Source organism: Protopterus annectens, chromosome 6.part0, assembly GCF_019279795.1.
Source record: "Protopterus annectens isolate FY-2018-M chromosome 6.part0, PAN1.0, whole genome shotgun sequence".
Lineage (NCBI taxonomy): Eukaryota > Metazoa > Chordata > Ceratodontiformes > Protopteridae > Protopterus > Protopterus annectens.
The window spans coordinates 1,906,399,508-1,906,411,681 of record NC_056737.1 but is presented as its reverse complement, the minus strand read 5'-3'; the positions used below and the strand labels follow the sequence as shown (position 1 = coordinate 1,906,411,681).

Below are 12,174 nucleotides of genomic sequence, written 5' to 3'. Positions count from 1 at the left end.
TTGTTATTATTTATTTTGCAGGCTGTGACTGCCCAAATAGGCACTGTCTGGTGTAAAGAGAGTCAGGTAGTAACTCTAGATCTATGGCTGCAAGTTATGCTGCCAACATAATCCTGTAACACCATGATGAAGAGCTCAAAGTTCAGTCTTGACTTCTGGAAATTATATGGGGTTGCCCTATAGCTACTGGGGTTTTCTCTAGGTTCTATGTTGTCTTTCAACCTCCTAAAACATGCTTGGCCACATTAAATTTGTCTTATCTGTCTTTCTCTTTATGTATCTATCACTCTATCTATAAAATATGTATCTGTATTTATAGCTATCTGTATATTATTTATTATATGTTTTTTTCTGAATTTGTTGACCAGGTCCTGGGACCCTCTTCTGTCAAGACCCAGGCCAAAAGCAGGCATACGATTAAGTAAATGGAGTACAATATATACAACATAAAAATAACTTGCAGACATACAGCAGGAGGAGTAAATGTGTACAAGCAAGGTACAATTATTCTTCACATACAAGAAGATTTACAGTAATTGGAATTACATTCATAATAATATGTATGTGAGAAGGTCATGGCTACTTACTTAGTTAAAATAAAATTCCATAATTTTTTAATAAATTACTATAATGTGATTCCCTGTTAATTCAGATCAAGATTGTGGGGCCACTAGAGTACATATGTTTATTCAGGTAGCACAAAGTAGTACAAAGCTGAAAGGGATTCCAAACTATCACAGGATACAAAAACACCTACAGGCAATTTGGATGATTGCAAATTCATCTGCAGCATGTTTTGGAATGTGGGATGAAACCAGAACATTTGAAGTCATGGCCTTATTAAATGTATCACTGTACTTGTATATCTCTCATGTGCAAAAGGCAGTGGGGTTATTTATAGGCAGGTAACAAAGATGGCATTGTATTCTTGCTCTGAAAACCAGAATGTGTAGCTAGGTAACGATTCATTGAAACTTGTAGTACTATGGGGAAATGGATCAATAGGCACAGAAAAGGGATATGCAAATCATTATTTAATGACATGCAAATGAGGAAGTGTGGTCTGATGTGTGCATAATGACAGGCAAATGAAGACATATCTACAACTGTATGCATAACATGTATGCAGCACTTATCCCCTCTCCCATTTTTCTCCATTTCTAATATGTTACAGGTGAGGCAGGATAACATCTGGAGCCCTGGATGATTATGCCTGTATGGAGCACACAATGCATGGCTATATAGCATAACTTCACCCACACTTAAACCAGAAATATGGCAGAATCATGTGTTCAGCCTCTGTCTTGATTCCTCAGCCTAGATATGTTTGGGGGGGGGGGGTCTGCAGTTTGCCAACGCTATTGCCTGTCAGATATATGTAGCATGTTGAATGCTTTATAATACAGTATCAGAAAGGCTATCCAGCATTCCCAAAAACATCCAGCAGTGTAGCAGCAGCAAGAGCCACTGTGGCCACCTGAAGTGAAATGAATGGCAGCAGACAACCAGTGGCACCTGCACCACACCCCTGCAGATCGTACTGTGTGCTGCATATGACAGTGCAGACAAAGCGGCAACATCAAGTACACCTCTATGAGTCCTACCATGTGCATGCAGAACAGCATGCAGTATGTTATCTAATGGCTATGCTGGGCAGTGCATGGTCTAGTCAGACATCTCCAAATACACCTCAAAGTAAAAAGGTGGTGAGAAGCATGGCAATATCATTTGCACAGGTAGCTAGGGACTTATGGACTAATGACAGTCTACACTTCTAAGGTGGAGGACCATAGGTAACTGGAGAAGGAGGTGGATGCCACAGGTAGATGTGGTATTGGGATCAAATACAATCTCCTCAGTTGTGTAGGTGGGGATGCTGCTACAGGACTGTTCAGTGAGGTGACTGCAATAATGGCCTGTTGGTGAAACACTATGGAACCATAAAGCCCTAGTGCTGTGAAAGAAGTGCAGGCCCAAATGACCATGGGACATGGATGTAGAACAATTAGTGAAACAGGAACTAAATGGAAATTAGACATGAATTAGTCCTCCCCAAGTGGCCTTGTAGTGTAGTCAGTAACAGCACCAATGTAGGTATGTTGGAATCCCAACCATACAAGTGCAGTCTGTATAACTTGCAATGGTTCAACATGGGTTTGCATATGCCTGGAGCCACAGACAACACTGGAGTGCAGAGGATCAGTGGCAGCACTGGCTAACGTCTGCATGGAGATAGTCATGGAAGCAAGGTGTCCAACCATGGAGTGCACAAGACATCATAGTATTGTTTCTGCATTCCAGTGCTTCCAGAAGGCCATGCACAAAGCCAGCTACCTTTATCTCTATTTCTGTGTGGATATCTATAGCTTGTACTCAGATTAAAGTCTTAAACATTTGATTGTTAAGGCCATGAGGTGCATATAGGTCAAAGACCAGTTGTGACAATCATTGATGCTGTGATGCACTGCCGTCCCAATATACAGTGGATAGCTGTAGGTCAGATGCAGTACAGTCATCCACTCCTGCTGGCCCACCACTAGTGGTGGCTGTTACATCCATCAATAGTCACTACACCATGCTGTACAGCTCATAAGATATGTGTGTGTGAAAGACTAGAGTGTTATCTTGGCCAGTGAGTGTAGACCCAATGTAGAATGAGATATGCGATGTGATTTTATGTGCATGTTGGTTTCATCATCAGACCTGGATGCTGTGGCCCAGCCTGTGTATGTGACATGCTCATAGTGTTGTGCCCCATGCATACAATTACATAACATTACTGTGTGTGTTAGTACTAATAATGTATATATTTAAATGTTTGAAAAATAAAAATATCTACTTATATTTGAATTTGTATTTATTTTGTCCTGTTGTCTATGTATGATGACATCTTGACATTGTCTTTAGTTAATCCTGTATCATGCTATTTTGTTGTCGTGCTTTTCTCACTGTGATGCTGCTGAAGAGGGAATTTGTTTTGGTTCAGTTGGCCTATCATGACTAACTAACTAACTAACTAACTAACTAACTAACTAACTAACTAACTAACTAACTAACTAACTAACTAACTAATGCTTACCCTGTAATCTTTTGTATCCCATGACTGGCATATTAATGACAAGTAGATTCTCACAGCTGAATCTAAAGCAACTACAAGTGCAGTGGTTCCCTAAGTTTATATGCCCAAAGTACCTGTGTAGACAGAAACACCAGTTAGTGCAACCATCATGATGTTTGTAAACTCACAGTTGCAGTATGTCTCAGGCAGTATAGGAACTTATCTGGCCAGTCTCCATGAGAGGTATGTGGCATCTGGCCACTCTTCCATGTATGATGCCTGCCCCCCTCATCATCACCATGTAGAGATGAAATTATTCACCATCAGTAAGTGCTAAGTCTGATGGAGGAGCACTCTCCCCAGCATCCTTTCCACAACTATATTGCATGTCTTCTGTGGTCAAGTTCCTCCCATACATGACATTGATGTTGTGCAGCATTGTTTCTTGCACATGATCTTGTATAGGCCGGTGGGCACCCCTCTTGTAAGTAACTGTCATCTATGTTTCCATGGTACCTGAAGAAAGGCATCATCCACTGTAGGGTGAACTTGTCCAGTATCTGCCATGCACCACCTTTATAGGATATTCATATACCTAGGAGGACAACATAGAAGGGAAAGGCATATGGGGTTGCACAGAGATAGCAATGTGACAATGGCAGCAGGAGGCCACCCCTGACCATTACTGAGTTACTGCAGGATGGGTACACTGAGAGAGCCACATATATACAAGGATCATCTGGAGTTTAACATGGAGTTCTAGATAGATCTGTGTAGGAGTATGCCTGGTGTATGCATTGCACAGGGGATCTGTGCATGCCATACTGTGGGTTTTATGGATATTATGTGTGTGTTACTGCATATTCACTTGGGTAGCATGGGGTCTGGGATGTAATGACTGTGGTTATTTCCTGTTATTCATAAGTTCATAGGTTGGTACTATATAAGCCTAGCCATAACAATTCCCTGGATATTTCTTACCACAATATTACTTCTCTGGACCCCTGTCTAGCAGGGCAACTGACATGATCCCCGGGGTGAATTTCCTATCTCCCATCCAATCGTCAAGGTTCCTTTTGAAGAGGGCCAAGGAGGCGCTCTGCTTGGCATGTATGGGCAGTCTATTCCAGAGTATGGGGAGTCTCTGGGTCAGGAACCTATCCCTCCAGCATGTTTTGTTCATTGTGATGACAAGGTTTATATCCCTGGAGCATGTGGCTCTGAGGGATTGGGATTTCTTTAAGTGGAGCATGTCCAGCAGCTCAGGGTTTGACATGGCCTTGTATGTTAAGCAGAGATCACCTCTGAGTAGACTATATGCCACAGAGTATAGCTGGAGTTTTTTTAGACAGTCAGCATATGGCATCTGCTTTAGGCCTGTGATTCTTTTAGTGAGGTATTTCTGTGGCCTTTCCAGCTGTTACAGATGTCTTGTGAGGTACATACCAAATGGGGCATTATACTCTATAATAGGTCTAATGAGGAATGAGTACAGTGGGACAATGACCTCCTTTTTTCTGGATGAAAACCCCTTAGTGATGAGGTGTGCCTGACTGTTGTGGCGATGTGGTTATTGAAAGTGAAACCACTGTCCACCTGTGTCCCTAAGTCTCTCATCACACTTTTGATGATGTTCTTCGTCTTCCATTGCTGCAGTCCTGACTATTGGGGTATAGTCCGCATCCCAGTCGGCCCGAATACCAGAGTATAAGGCTGACGTCGGTCAGGGCGCATTAGACTGACGTCAGTACGTCAGGGTACTAATGCGCATGACCGACGTCATATCCTCAGTCTTTTTTGCCGCATGGTCCGATGCAGAAGCAGTTTTGCGAGTGCAGGTTGGCGTACTGAAATATTTCCGAAACCGGAGTTTCAGACCAAAACAGAGTTGGCTAAGTACCCCGTTGGGGAACATTTTGGTTTTTTCTTGCCTCAGTATTTTACCGGATGTCAGAAAAAGTGAATAACTGTATTTCTTGTGGGAAACAGATACCTCATAGGGATTATCATACCTTGTGTATACCTTGTTTAGGGCCTGAGCACGACGTTGTTGGTTGCCGCTCTTGTGCTAGGTTTAACAAACGCACTATTAAGAGGAGGTTAGACTGTGCCAGGTTAGTGTTTGGGAAGCGTTGCAATTATAAAATGCCGTCGGATGCTTCGACGCCCGCTTCCTCCAAGAAGCGCAAGGATAAAACAGTGATAAGAGACCTAGGGTGGAATCTGAGTTTGAGAGTTTTGAACAGTGTTCTGAGGCTTCAGAATCTTCTGTGGAAGATTTGCAGGAGTATCCTACCTATTCTGATTCTGATGTGGATGATTCCACTCCTACAGCGTCTCCACCTGAGGATTTCTCATTTTCAGAGACTTTGCATTCCATGAGGGAGCACTTTAAATGGGAAGGCCAGGATTACTCTGACTCCAGGAAAAGGCTTAGGGAGTTCTTGTTTTTACCCCAGCATAGGCCTTTAGCTATTCCTCCTGTGTTGAATGTGGTGGAAGATGTTTTTGCAGAGGCTTCCCTGAACCCTGACTCTTTGCCTCCTGCTCCTGTTAAGCCTGATAGGTATTATAGGGTGCCCGAAGCTCATAAATATTTGTTTAAGAGTCCTAGGGCGGACCCAGAAACTATTTCCCAGGGGCCTAAGGGTGTAAAAGCTTCTGTGGTTAAAAATCCTGTCCCCACTGATAAAGAGGCGAGGGCTTTGGATAGGTGGGGAAAGAAAGTGTATACTTCTTCCACTCTAGCCATGAGAGCTTTGAATTGTCAGTTTCACATGTTAAAATATCAGAATTACCTTCTTTCACAATTGAAATCTAAGGTGGATGCTTTGGCGGAAGGTATTGAGTGTAAAGAGTTGCTGGATTTGGTTCATGTGTCCGAACAAGTGGGTAAGCATTCTTTGCAATGTGGTTTTGATGCTGTACAGGCCTCCTCGAGGGTGGCTGCTACCAGCTCTGTTCTTCGCAGGCATGCCTGGTTGAAGGATCAGAATTTAGCAGAGCATGTTAAGACAAGGATTTTGGATGCTCCTTTACAGTCTGATGTGTTGTTTGGTTCGCCTGTGGAAGCTGTTTTAAAGAAAATGGAGGACAAAGCTAAGTCTATGCAAACTGTTAAAGATTTCTTGCAGGTGCAGCCACCGAAGTTTAGTAGAAATTGGCCTGCTAAGGGGTGGACATATCCTGCTTATGATTCTCAGTCTAGGGGTAGGTCTAGACGTGGTAGGGGCAGGGCTCAAAGTTCTTTTAGGCCTAGAACAGGAGTTCACCTGCTCAGACTTCTGGTGAGGGCAGGGGTCAGTCCTTTCGTAAACAGACCCAATGACCTGTTTCTTCAGCTGCCAGCAGATTCACGCCTGGCAGCTCCTTTGGGGAAGACTGTCTCTTTTCAAAGAAAATTGGGATTTAATTACTCAAGACAAATGGGTGTTGGATATCATTCACCACGGTTACAGATTTTATTTCCATACAATGCCCCTTTCAAAGGCATGCCAGACGTTCCTCCTCTACAAAGAAAAGAGGCTCACAAGCAAGTTTTACAGTTACTTCACATAGGGGCCATTCAGCCAGTCCCTGTGTCAGAGAGGGGCCTAGGATTTTATTCTCGCCTGTTCCTTGTACCAAAGAAGGGGAACACGTGGAGACCAATTTTGGATTTATCTCTCCTCAACACGTTTTGGACATTCCCAAGTTCAAGATGTTGACGTTACAACAGCTTTTACCTCTGCTGGGCAAAGATCACTGGATGGTAACTTTAGATCTCAAGGAAGCTTACCTTCATGTGCCTATAAGGCTAAGTTGCAGAAAGTATCTGCGGTTTCGAGCTGGAAATTCTCATTATCAGTTCTCTGCATTGCCCTTTGGCTTATCTACTGCGCCCAGAGTATTCACAAAGGTTCTGGCTCCAGTGATAGCTTACTTCAGGCTTCAAGGAATTCAAATCTATCCTTACTTGGACGACTGCCTGATTCTGGCTCAAGAAAAGGAAGACCTTCTACAGCATCTGGAATATGTTATAGCAGTGCTAAGATGCCTAGGGTATTCTGTGAACGAAATAAAGTCCAGTCTAGTACCCTCTCAAGACATGTGCTTTCTGGGTGTAAGACTGAATACAGCAGCCCAGATGGCCTTTTTAACCCCGGACAAACAAAAGAGTCTGTCACTTTACTTCCATCAACTATCTCATCAGTCCGTGCTGACTGCAAGGACAGTCCTTCAAGCATTAGGGTTCATGGCATCTTGTATTCTGGTGCTTCCCAATGCCAAACTGCATATGAGGAAGCTACAATGGTATCTCAAAAATGTATGGACACAGCACTGCCAGGATTTGGACACTGTCATTCAAATAATACCTTGCATTCAAAAGGAATTTTTGTGGTGGGCTCAGGAATGTCACCTAAACAAGGGACTCTCTGTGACCCGGCCAGAGGCAAGTCAGATTCTAACGACAGATGCCTCGGACATTGCTTGGGGAGCTCATCTAAATGGAAAGTGGATACAAGACAAGTGGCCTGCCAGACTACAGCATCTGCATATCAACATGAAGGAGATGTTAGCAGTCCAGTTTGCATTAATGGCTTTCAAGGAGTTACTTCTTCCAGGGCAGGTGTTGATTCTAACAGACAACACAACTGTCATGTGGTACATCAACAAGCAAGGGGGAACACATTCTTATCCTCTATGCAGGCAAGCAATGATTTTATGGGAGACTGCGCTAAGCTTGCAACTAACTCTTCAGGCAAGGTTTCTGCCAGGAGCACAGAACTCCTTAGCAGATGTGTTAAGCAGACAAATCATGGATCCCCACGAGTGGAAACTGGATCTTCATGTATTTCAGAAACTGACAGTGTCATGGGGAACTCCAGACATAGATCTGTTCGCTTCTCCACTAAACCACCAGCTGCCAAAGTATTGCACAAAGGGGTTTCATCACACAGCTTGGAAAGTGGATGCTCTGTCTTTCAGTTGGAAAAACCTTCATGTGTATGCCTTTCCACCTCTACCGCTTCTTCCAAAGGTACTATTAAAGGTCAGACAAGACAGGCCAAGGATGATTTTGATAGCTCCAGATTGGCCTCGCAACACTGGTACCCACTTCTACGGAGTCTGGTAAAGAAGCCTCCATGGCCTTTACCTCTGATTCCTCATCTGTTATCTCAGAAGGACGGTCATCTGCTCAATGTCAAGCTTCAATCTCTTCATCTCACAGCCTGGCATATTCTGTGTTGAAACACAGCAGGTCTCAACTTCCTCAACAAGTTTTAAATGTGATTATGGAAGCTAGAAGGCCTAGTACTAGGAGAGTGTACGCAGAAAAATGGAAGAGATTTTTATTTTGGAGTACAGCAAAGAATTTGGAGATTTCAGAGCCTAATTTGAGTGTGGCTCTTCAATATCTGACTGAATTATTGGACAAAGGTTTGTCCTTCTCTTCCATAAAGATTCATGCTGCAGCAATTTCAGCTCACTATGATTGTGACCCACCTTTGTTTTCGCATCCTTTGTTCAAGCAGTTTCTTAGAGGGGCAAAGAATATAAGACCCCCACGTAGAGCTCCTACTCCTGCTTGGGATCTCAATTTTGTGTTGGAAAAACTTACTCTACAACCTTTTGAGCCTGCAGCTACTGCTGAATTGAAATATTTGTCATGGAAGACTGCTTTTCTGTTGGCTATTACTTCTGCAAGAAGGGTGTCTGAGTTGCAGGCCCTTATGGCAGTAGAGCCCTTTTTGATTTTCCATAAGGACAGGGTATCATTACGTACTAATCCTTCCTTTATGCCTAAGGTGGTTTCTAGTGTGGCTTTAAACCAAACTATTCATTTGCCTACGTTTTGCAGATCCTCAAAATAAAGGGGAAAAGATTTTGCACACTTTAGATGTACACAGGCAATTGCGTTATTATTTGAGCAGGACTAAGAATTTTAGGCAGTCTCAGCAGTTACTTGTTTCTTTTGCTTTGAGTTCACAGGGCAAGCCTGTGTCAAAACAAACTATTTCTAGGTGGATTGGCTTTTGCATTGCATTTTGTTATTCCCATCATGGCAAGGAGATTCCAGCTGGGATTAGGCCGCATTCCACTAGGGCTACTGCCACTTCAACAGCATTTCTAAGGGGTGGCAACTAAGGATATTCTGGAAGCAGCTACTTGGAGTTCAGTGCATACTTTCTCTAGGCATTATCACCTTCCTATATACTCTAAGACTAGGGCTGGTTTTGCCACAGCTGTTTTACAAGGCATGTTGTCAGCTCCTGCTACTTTATAATTTGCCAGCCTCCCTTACCTCTGCTTTGGGATTCTACCCAATAGTCAGGACTGCAGCAATGGAAGACGAAGAACATAGTACAGTTTTGTACCTACCATAAATGTAGATGTTCGAGGATTCCATTGCTGCAGTCCAATTTACCCTCCCTCCTTCCCCTCTGTGTTTAGGGGTGGTTGTGTAGGTGAGTTTACATGCTTATATTTTATATATATATATATTGTTGTATATATTATACATGTTTTTGGTGCAGGTTGTTTTGGGACTTGTCTTTTTGGGTCTTCTGACATCTGGGGCAAGAAAAGACTGAGGATATGACGCCGGTCATGCGCATTAGTACCCTGACGTACTGACGTCAGTCTAATGCGCCCTGACCGACGTCAGCCTTATACTCTGGTATTCGGGCCGACTGGGATGCGGACTATACCCCAATAGTCAGGACTGCAGCAATGGAATCCTCGAACATCTACATTTATGGTAGGTACAAAACTGTACTTTTAGTGTACTGCCACCTATGTGGTAATTCATGGGTGCATGTTTTTTTCCAAAGCGGATAACTATACATTTCTTGGCATTAAGCTTGAGCCCATGGCTCTGGCACCAGGCATCTGTTTCTGTAAGGCCCTTTTGTAGAATATCCACATCATTTGGGGATTCAATAATGGCTCCCAGTTTGCAGTAATCTGTGAACTTTGTTAGCCAGAGTCCCTTAGTGTTGGCCTGTACTTCAGAGAAGTAGATACCAAACAAGAGTGGTCCCAGGACCGAACCCTGATGCACTCTATTTATTACTTGTCTGGAGCTGGATTTGGAGTCGGCTACTTTTACAGTCTGGGTTCTGTCAGTAAGCCAGTTGGCAACCCATCGAGTGACGTAGGGATTTATGCCCAGCTTAGTAAGTCTATCTATGATTCCAGAGTGGGGGATGGTGTCGAAGGCCTTGGCAAGGTCCAGATAGGCTGTGTGGACAGGCTTACCCTTGTCCACACTGATTCAAAGAAGTCAATCAGATTCAGGAGACAAGATCGGCCCGTCAAAAACCCAAACTGGGTGGGGTCCAGTGTTTGAAGGTTGCCAATGTCTTTGTTTATAAGTTCCATGATAATGCGTTTCATGCCCTTGCAGATCAGATTTGTCAGACTGATGGGACAGTAGTTCCCGGGATCCAAGGTGGATCCCTCCTTGTGGAGTGGGATAACTGTAGCTGTGCGTCACTCAGTGGGCATGAAGCCTGAGGTGAGGCTATGATTAAGCATGACACTTAGGTGAGGTGCCAGTTCATTTTGTAGTTCATGTAGTACACAGCCTGGGATGTCATCTGGTCCCATGGATGCTGTATTCTTAGCTTTGGTGAGTGCGGTTTCTACCTGTGTGGCCATGATTACTGGAATTTGGCAATCTTTTGGTATTGAGATGGGCCATTTAGGGGGTGAGAGGGGGGTGAAGTTGGCACTAAATCGATCTGCCAGTATATTGGCAATATCCTTGGGATCAGTATATTTAATGTCATTCTGTTGTAGCTCGGAGCAAATCTGAGCATTGCCATTTAGATTCTTGACATAACTATAGAATGCCTTGTGGTTGTCTTTGGAATCTTTGGCAATTTTATTTTCGTAACTAGCTTTTGAGGATTTTATGAGGGATTGCTTGTTAGGCAGGGGACTTACTATGTCATCTGTACTTGTGGGAGTGGGGAACTCTGCAGTCATGTGTTGTGTTTTCTGCAGGACAGCACATTGAGGGTTTGTCCTGACACCATCCCTGCATTGTATTTATCATATGCACGTCTGCATAACATACCGCAGGAGTGTTACATAGGTTATGGCTGCTTGGATGGAGAAAGTGTGGCTGTCTTGTGAAATTGGTCTGTCATCCCCTGCTAGGGTGTTTATGAAGAAGTGCAAGTGTACAGTTACTTATAGCTGATAGTGTTTAACAGAGTAGGGATGCCTGGATGTAGGGGGGTGGGAGATCTGAGTCAGTAGGCCATCATCCCCTGTTAGGTTTGTATATGGACAGGTACATGATCCCCTCTTAGGTTTGTATGTGGACAGGTAAACAAATACAATATGACACAGTTGTAGCTGCTTGTTCTAGCATGAGTAGTACTGATCAGTAGTCTTAATATAACAACTTTACTGTTAAAGGAGGCATTCTGTGGGGATGGAGCTATGCGTGTGTACGTGCATGTGTGTGTGTGTGTGTGTGTGTGTGTGTGTGTGTGTGTGGGGGCACTGCTAATATATTGCTTGCTCCATTAATGTAGACCACTGTGTACCTCATGTGGTCTGTCTCCTATGTAATTGCTGCTTCTGTATTGCCAGAAAGTGATTCAGGCTGATAAGATTTCTGCTGCTAATTTTTCCTTGATACATATTTTTGGATTCAGAATGACAGACCATATAGGAAATCCCATAATAAGTATAAGCTTATGCCTTATGCATGCCAATAAAACTAGATTCTGCTTTTGTTTATTAATGGCTCTATTTGACTGAAGAGCACCAGTGATGTAAGGTATAAATAGATTCTGTTGCATGTTACTGGCATGCCATTCACACCTGTAGCTCTGCCTGCTTTCTTTACAGTGTTCCTGATGTGTGTTCTGCTTGCTCTACTTATTTTCTTGCTTTCCTGTACTTCACTTTCCACCCCTTTTAATGAACCAAGAAATTTCCCACCTTCCAGCTTGCTGGGTCCCATTGACTACTCTTTAGCACCTCCTTTACTGTTTTCTCTTGGCACATGCAGCAGCAGCCTGACCCTACGGTGACAGTTCATGATATGTGCTGTGACTCTTTTTTGTGCTCTTGTCAGTTTCGCACAGTGTGGTATAGGATCACAGCTTTGCACT

General features: G+C 43.4%; 1 protein-coding gene across 1 annotated transcript in view; it reads left to right on the top strand.

Moving 5' to 3' along the window:
* IHH (Indian hedgehog signaling molecule) overlaps nucleotides 1–12,174 on the top strand; it is a 432,053-nt gene that overhangs the window by 252,271 nt on the left and 167,608 nt on the right. The window lies entirely within an intron of this gene.